The sequence below is a fragment of the Salmo salar genome, chromosome 04 (genome assembly GCF_965601325.2).
Source record: "Salmo salar chromosome 04, fSalSal1, whole genome shotgun sequence".
In the NCBI taxonomy this organism is placed as follows: Eukaryota; Metazoa; Chordata; class Actinopteri; order Salmoniformes; family Salmonidae; genus Salmo; species Salmo salar.
The window spans coordinates 96,276,607-96,285,564 of NC_138294.1; the positions used below are offsets into that span (position 1 = coordinate 96,276,607).

At 45.0% G+C, this 8,958-nt stretch overlaps 1 protein-coding gene across 1 annotated transcript in view; it reads left to right on the forward strand.

The window, feature by feature from the left end:
• nectin1a (nectin cell adhesion molecule 1a) overlaps positions 1 to 3,054 on the forward strand; it is a 49,333-nt gene extending 46,279 nt beyond the window's left edge. The window contains exon 10 of the mRNA XM_045717662.2: positions 1 to 3,054. This exon is cut by the window's left edge and continues 739 nt beyond it. The gene's annotated coding sequence lies outside the window, so the exon portion shown is untranslated.
• Positions 3,055 to 8,958: the final 5,904 nt, after the last annotated feature.

Here is an 8,958-nt window from a genome sequence, read left to right on the forward strand (position 1 = left end):
CACTCCAGAGAACGTGTTTCCACTGCTCCAAAGTCCAATGGCGGCGAGATTTACACCACTCCAACCGATGCTTGGCATTGCGCATGGTGATCTTAGGCTTGTGTGCGGCTGCTTGGCCATTTAATGAACCTCCCGACGAACAGTTCTTGTGCTGACGTTGCTTCCAGAAGCAGTTTGGAACTCAGTAGTGAGTGTTGCAACCGATGACAGGTGATTTTTACGTGATATGCGCTTCAGCACTCCTCAGTCCCGTTCTGTGAGCTTATGTGGCCTACCATTTCACAGCTGAGCCGTTGTTGCTCCTAGACATTTCCACTTCACAATAACAGCACTTACAGTAGATTGGGCAGCTCTAGCAGGCCAGAAATTTGATGAACTGACTTGTTGAAAAGGTGGCATCCTTTGACGGTGCCACATTGAAAGTCACTAAGGTCTTCAGTAAGGCCATTCTACTGCGAATGTTTGGATATGGAGATTGCATGGGTGTGCGCTTGATTTTTTACGCCTGTCAGCAATGGGTGTGGCTGAAATAGCCGAATCCACAAATTTGAAGTGGTGTAGCAGCAGCGTATATGATGATTGTATGCGAGTGGGTGTGTCAGTATACTGTATGTATATGTACATATTATGTGTGTGTATGCAGATGATGGAGTGAGTGTTTTGTATGTGTGTTGGAGTATCAGTGTGTAGGGCCCTGTGAGTGTGTTGGAGTATCAGTGTGTAGGGCCCTGTGAGTGCGTTGGAGTATCAGTGTGTAGGGCCCTGTGAGTGTGTTGGAGTATCAGTGTGTAGGGCCCTGTGAGTGTGTTGGAGTATCAGTGTGTAGGGCCCTGTGAGTGTGTTGGAGTATCAGTGTGTAGGGCCCTGTGAGTGTGTTGGAGTATCAGTGTGTAGGGCCCTGTGAGTGTGTTGGAGTATCAGTGTGTAGGGCCCTGTGAGTGTGTTGGAGTATCAGTGTGTAGGGCCCTGTGAGTGTGTTGGAGTATCAGTGTGTAGGGCCCTGTGAGTGTGTTGGAGTATCAGTGTGTAGGGCCCTGTGAGTGTGTTGGAGTATCAGTGTGTAGGGCCCTGTGAGTGTGTTGGAGTATCAGTGTGTAGGGCCCTGTGAGTGTGTTGGAGTATCAGTGTGTAGGGCCCTGTGAGTGTGTTGGAGTATCAGTGTGTAGGGCCCTGTGAGTGTGTTGGAGTATCAGTGTGTAGGGCCCTGTGAGTGTGTTGGAGTATCAGTGTGTAGGGCCCTGTGAGTGTGTTGGAGTATCAGTGTGTAGGGCCCTGTGAGTGTGTTGGAGTATCAGTGTGCATAGAGATTGTGCAAAAATAAAAAATACAATACAAAGGTCAACTCCGATAGTCCGTGTAGCCATTTTGTTAGCTATTTAGTTAGCCATTTTGTTAGCTATTTAGTTAGCTATTTAGTTAGCTATTTAGTTAGCCATTTAGTTAGCTATTTAGTTAGCTATTTAGTTAGCTATTTAGTTAGCTATTTTGTTAGCTATTTAGTTAGCTATTTAGCAGTCTTATGGCTTGGGGATAGATGCCGTTCAGGAGCCTGTTGATGTCAGACTTGATGCACCGGTACCGCGCACTGCGCGGAAGCAGAGAGGACAGTCTATGGCTTGGGTGGTTGGAGTCTTTAATGATTTGACAAGGCCTTCCTTTCACACCGCCTGATACAGATGTCCTGGATGGCATGGAGCTCGGCCGCATTGATGTACTGATCTGTCCGCACCACCACCTGATACAGATGTCCTGGATGGCATGGAGCTCGGCCGCATTGATGTACTGATCTGTCCGCACCACCACCTGATATAGAGGTCCTGGATGGCATGGAGCTCGGCCGCATTGATGTACTGATCTGTCCGCACCACCACCTGATATAGAGGTCCTGGATGGCATGGAGCTCGGCCGCATTGATGTACTGATCTGTCCGCACCACCACCTGATATAGAGGTCCTGGATGGCATGGAGCTCGGCCGCATTGATGTACTGATCTGTCCGCACCACCACCTGATATAGAGGTCCTGGATGGCATGGAGCTCGGCCGCATTGATGTACTGATCTGTCCGCACCACCACCTGATATAGAGGTCCTGGATGGCATGGAGCTCGGCCCCAGTGATGTACTGATCTGTCCGCACCACCACCTGATATAGAGGTCCTGGATGGCATGGAGCTTGGCCGCATTGATGTACTGATCTGTCCGCACCACCACCTGATATAGAGGTCCTGGATGGCATGGAGCTCGGCCCCAGTGATGTACTGGTCTGTCCGCACCACCTTCTATAGCACCATGTGATCAAGGGCGGTGCTATTGCCATACCAAGCAGTAATGCAGCCAGTCAATATGCTCTCATTGGTACAGCTGTATAACTTTTTGAGGATTTGAGGGCCCATGCCAAACCTATCGCACCTTCTTCACGATTGTGCACGTATGTGAAGACCATATGATGTCCTTAGTGATATGGATACTGAGGAATCCGTTTCCTGTAGTCCACAATCAGCTCCTTGCTGACATTGAGGGAGAGGTTGTTGTTCCAGCAGCACACTGCCAGTTAACTGACCTCCTTCCCTGTAGGCTGTCTCATTGTGGTAGGTGATCTGTCGTACCACCGCCATGTCATCTGCATACTTGATGATGGTGTTGGAGTCGTGCTTGGCCATGCAGTCGTGGGTGAACAGGGAGTACAGGAGGTGACTAAGCACGCACCCCTGAGGGGCCCCAGTGTTGAGGATCAACGTTGCAAAGGTGATGTTAACTACCCTCACCACCTGGGCTCGGCACGTCAGGAAGTCCAGGATCCAGTTGCAGAGGGAGATGTTCAGTTCCAGGGTCCTAAGGTTGGTGAGGAGCTTGCATTGGACAATGGTGTTGAACTTGTGTTTGTGTTTGTGTGTCTCTGTAAGTAAACAACATCTAGCTTCAAAATATGTTGCATTTCTTCAGGTTGAAAAGCTATTGACATGCTTTAAATCCCAGGTTACAGTAACATAAACCTTCAGATGTATAACTAACCCTAACCTTAACCCAAACCCAGAACTGAGGGTTAGGCATTATCCCAAACCCAGATCTCTAGTAGAACATTATCCCAAACCCAGACCTCTAGTAGGACATTACCCCAGACCTCTAGTAGGACATTACCCCAAACCCAGACCTCTAGTAGGATATTACCCCAAACCCAGACCAATAGTAGGACATTACCCCAAACCCAGACCTCTAGTAGGACATTACCCCAAACCCAGACCTATAGTAGGATTTTACCCCAAACCCAGACCTCTAGTAGGATATTACCCCAGACCCAGACCTCTAGTAGGACATTACCCCAGACCCAGACCTCTAGTAGGATATTACCCCAGACCTCTAATAGGACATTACCCCAGACCCAGACCTCTAGTAGGATATTACCCCAGACCCAGACCTCTAGTAGGATATTACCCCAGACCTCTAGTAGGATATTACCCCAGACCCAGACTTCTAGTAGGACATTACCCCAGACCTCTAGTAGGATATTACCCCAACCCAGACCTCTAGTAGGATATTACCCCAGACCTCTAGTAGGATATTACCCCAGACATCTACTAGGATATTACCCCAGACCTCTAGTAGGATATTACCCCAAACCCAGACCTCTAGTAGGACATTACCCCAGACCTCTAGTAGGATATTACCCCAAACCCAGACCTCTAGTAGCACATTACCCCAGACTCAGACCTCTAGTAGGATATTACCCCAGACCCAGACCTCTAGTAGGATATTACCCCAGACCCAGACCTCTAGTAGGATATTACCCCAAACCCAGACCTCTAGTAGGATATTACCCCAGACCTCTAGTAGGACATTACCCTAGACCTCTAGTAGGATATTACCCCACACCTCTAGTAGGATATTACCCCAGACCCAGACCTCTAGTAGTATATTACCCCACACCCCTAGTAGGATATTACCCCAGACCCAGACCTCTAGTAGGATATTACCCCAAACCCAGACCTCTAGTAGGACATTACCTCAGACCCAGACCTCTAGTAGGATATTACCCCAAAACCTCTAGTAGGATATTACCCCAGACCCAGACCTCTAGTAGGATATTACCCCAGACCCAGACCTCTAGTAGGATATTACCCCAAACCCAGACCTCTAGTAGGATATTACCCCAGACCCAGACCTCTAGTAGAACATTACCCCAGACCCAGACCTCTAGTAGGATATTACCCCAGACCTCTAGTAGGATATTACCCCAGACCCAGACCTCTAGTAGGATATTACCCCAGACCCAAACCTCTAGTAGGACATTACCCCACACCTCTAGTAGGATATTACCCCAGACCCAGACCTCTAGTAGGATATTACCCCCAACCCAGACCTCTAGTAGGATATTACCCCAGACCCAGACCTCTAGTAGGACATTACCCCAGACCCAGTCCTCCAGTAGGATATTACCCCAGACCCAGACCTCTAGTAGGATATTACCCCAGACCCAGACCTTTAGTAGGACATTACCCCAGACCTCTAGTAGGATATTAACCCAGACCCAGACCTCTAGTAGGACATTACCCCAGACCCAGACCTCTAGTAGGATATTACCCCAGACCTCTAATAGGACATTACCCAAGACCCAGACCTCTAGTAGGACATTACCCCAGAGCTCTAGTAGGATATTACCCCAGACCTCTAGTAGGACATTACCCCAAACCCAGACCTCTAGTAGGATATTACCCCAAACCCAGACTTCTAGTAGGATATTACCCCAGACCTCTAGTAGGATATTACCCCAGACCCAGACCTCTAGTAGGATATTACCCCAGACCCAGACCTCTAGTAGGATATTACCCCAGACCCAGACCTCTAGTAGGATATTACCCCAGACCTCTAGTAGGATATTACCCCAGACCCAGACCTCTAGTAGGATATTACCCCAGACCCAGACTTCTAGTAGGATATTACCCCAGACCTCTAGTAGGATATTACCCCAGACCCAGTCCTCTAGTAGGATATTACCCCAGACCCAGACCTCTAGTAGGATATTACCCCAGACCCAGACCTCTAGTAGGACATTACCCCAGACCTCTAGTAGGATATTACCCCAGACCCAGACTTCTAGTAGGATATTACCCCAGACCCAGTCCCTAAGTAGGATATTACCCCAGACCCAGAACTCTAGTAGGATATTACCCCAGACCCAGAACTCTAGTAGGACATTACCCCAGACCCAGACCTCTAGTAGGACATTACCCCACACCTCTAGTAGGATATTACCCCAGACCCAGACCTCTAGTAGGATATTACCCCAGACCCAGACCTCTAGTAGGATATTACCCCAGACCCAGACCTCTAGTAGGATATTACCCCACACCTCTAGTAGGATATTCCCCCAGACCCAGACCTCTAGTAGGATATTACCCCACACCTCTAGTAGGATATTACCCCAAACCCAGACCTCTAGTAGGATATTACCCCAGACCCAGACCTCTAGTAGGATATTACCCCAGACCCAGACCTCTAGTAGGATATTACCCCAGACTTCTAGTAGGATATTACCCCAGACCTCTAGTAGGATATTACCCCAGACCCAGACCTCTAGTAGGATATTACCCCAGACCTCTAGTAGGATATTACCCCAGACCCAGACCTCTAGTAGGACATTACCCCAGACCTCTAGTATCACATTACCCCAGACCCAGACCTCTAGTAGGATATTACCCCAGACCTCTAGTAGGATATTACCCCAGTCCTCTAGTAGGATATTACCCCAGTCCTCCAGTAGGACATTACCCCAGACCCAGACTTCTAGTAGGACATTACCCCAGACCTCTAGTAGGATATTACCCCAGTCCTCTAGTAGGATATTACCCCAGTCCTCTAGTAGGATATTACCCCAGTCCTCTAGTAGGATATTACCCCAGACCTCTAGTAGGACATTACCCCAGACCCAGACCTCTAGTAGGATATTACCCCAGACCTCTAGTAGGACATTACCCCACACCTCTAGTAGGACATTACCCCAGACCCAGACCTCTAGTAGGATATTACCCCAGACCCAGACCTCTAGTAGGACATTACACCAAACCCAGACCTCTAGTAGGACATTACCCCAGACCCAGACCTCTTGTAGGATATTACCCCAGACCCAGACCTCTAGTAGGACATTACCCCAGACCCAGACCTCTAGTAGGATATTACCCCAGACCCAGACCTCTTGTAGGATATTACCCCAGACCCAAACCTCTAGTAGGATATTACCCCTGACCCAGACCTCTAGTAGGACATTACACCAGACCCAGATCTCTAGATGGACATTTCTTAGAGTTCTGGATTAGGAATGGTTGTATTATATTGTAGATTAAGTTATCGATAAAATGTCTGTGTTAGATTAGATTGAGTTATGGATAAAATGTCTGTGTTAGATTAGATTGATTTGGAAACAATGTTAATCTGCTAGGATGAGATTATCTTCTGTTTTTATCCAATGCTGCTATTGTAGCCCTGACAATTACCCAAACCCTAACCTGAACCTTTCTTCCTATCTCTCTCTCTCTCTCTCTTGCGCTCTCTCTCTTTCTGTCCTTTTATCTTTCTTTCTTTCTTTCTTTCTTTCTTTCTTTCTTTCTTTCTTTCTTTCTTTCTTTCTTTCTTTCTTTCTTTCTCTCTCTCTCTCTCTCCCTGACCATGCTGTGACACTTACCGTTGAAAGTTTCTATTTCCTGTTTATTTGTTTTATTTGTTTATTATTGTTTTGGTTTCATGTGTTTTGGGAGTGTCTTATTATCTGTGATATTGGCAGGGTCTTATTATCTGTGATATTGGGAGGGTCTTATTATCTGTGATATTTGGGGGTCTTATTATCTATGATGTTGGGGGGTCTTATTATCTGTGATATTGGGAGGGTCTTATTATCTGTGATATTGGGAGGGTCTTATTATCTGTCATATTGGGATGTTTACAGTTGGGAGGGTCTTGTTATCTGTTATATTGGGAGGGTCTTATTATCTGTGATATTGGGATGTTTACAGTTGGGAGGGTCTTGTTATCTGTCATATTGGGATGTTTACTGTTGGGGGGGTCTTGTTATCTGTGATATTGGGAGGGTCTTATTATCTGTGATATTCGGAGGGTCTTGTTATCTATGATATTGGGAGGGTCTTATTATCTGTGATATTGGGATGTTTACAGTTGGGAGGGTCTTGTTATCTGTCATATTGGGATGTTTACTGTTGGGGGGGTCTTGTTATCTGTGATATTGGGAGGGTCTTATTATCTGTGATATTCGGAGGGTCTTGTTATCTATGATATTGGGAGGGTCTTATTATCTGTGATATTGGGATGTTTACAGTTGGGAGGGTCTTGTTATCTGTCATATTGGGATGTTTACTGTTGGGGGGGTCTTGTTATCTGTGATATTGGGAGTGTCTTATTATATTAGATATTGTGAGGGTCTTATTATATGTTATATTTGGAGGGTCTTATTATCTGTGATATTGGGATGTTTACTGTTGGGAGGGTGTTATTATATGTGATATTGGGGGGGTCTTGTTATATGTCATATTGGGAGTGTCTTGTTATCTGTGATATTGGGAGGGTCTTATTAAATATGATATTTGGAGGGTCTTATTATATGTGATATTGGGAGGGTCTTATTATCTGTGATATTGGGACGTTTACGGTTGGGAGGGTGTTATTATATGTGATATTGGGGGGGTCTTATTATCTGTGATATTGGGAAGGTCTTATTATATGTAATATTGGGAGGGTCTTATTATCTGTTATATTTGGATGGTCTTACTATCTATGATTTTGGGAGGGTCTTATTATATGTGATATTTGGATGGTCTTATTATCTATGATTTTTGGAGGGTCTTATTATCTGTTATATTTGAAGGGTCTTATTATCTATGATTTTGGGAGGGTCTTATTATATTAGATATTGTGAGGGTCTTATTATCTATTATATTGGGGGGGTCTTATTATCTGTGATATTGGGAGGGTCTTATTGTATGTTATATTGGGAGTGTCTTATTATCTGTGATATTGGGAGGGTCTTATTGTATGTTATATTGGGAGTGTCTTATTATCTGTGATATTGGGAGGGTCTTATTGTATGTTATATTGGGAGTGTCTTATTATCTGTGATATTGGGAGGGTCTTATTATCTATGATATTGGGAGGGTCTTATTATATGTGATATTGGGAGGGTCTTATTATCTATGATATTGGTAGGGTCTTATTATCTATGATATTGGTAGGGTCTTATTATCTATGATATTGGTAGGGTCTTATTATCTATGATATTGGTAGGGTCTCATTATATGCAATATTGGGAGGGTCTTATTATATGTTATATTGGGGGGGTCTTATTATCTATGATATTGGGAGGGTCTTATTATATGTTATATTGGGAGGGTCTTATTATCTATGATATTGGGAGGGTCTTATTATATGCAATATTGGGAGGGTCTTATTATCTATGATATTGGGATGTTTACGGTTGGGAGGGGAAACCCTAACTAATCTTAATCCATATGTCTGTTGGATGTCAGGATGGTTATTGTTCATGCAGTTAGTTCTGTTACCCGAAACTACGCTACTCTACGACGCTGAGTATTCCCTGTGCTTTCATTTGATAATTTTTTATAAATATTTGTTTTAAATATTCAGCTTGTGTTCTCGTCATTATAATATCGAGCTTGTGGTCTGTCCTCTGTAGTTGATTGACTGTCAGCAGACATTGGGGTTTGGTTGGGGTTGGTTATGACATTCTCTCTGTCTTTGTGTGTGTGTGTGGGGGGGGTGATATGGTGACAAAATGTAAACTAATGTAGCTACTGAAATGTTTCACCAAGTCGATGGAGAGACTTTTTTTACTCACGTGATCACACGTCCACACGTGAGTTGACATATTCACACGCCTTTTTGAATGAGTGAATGTAATTTCTATTGTTTTGTCATTACACTATTGTCACTATATTC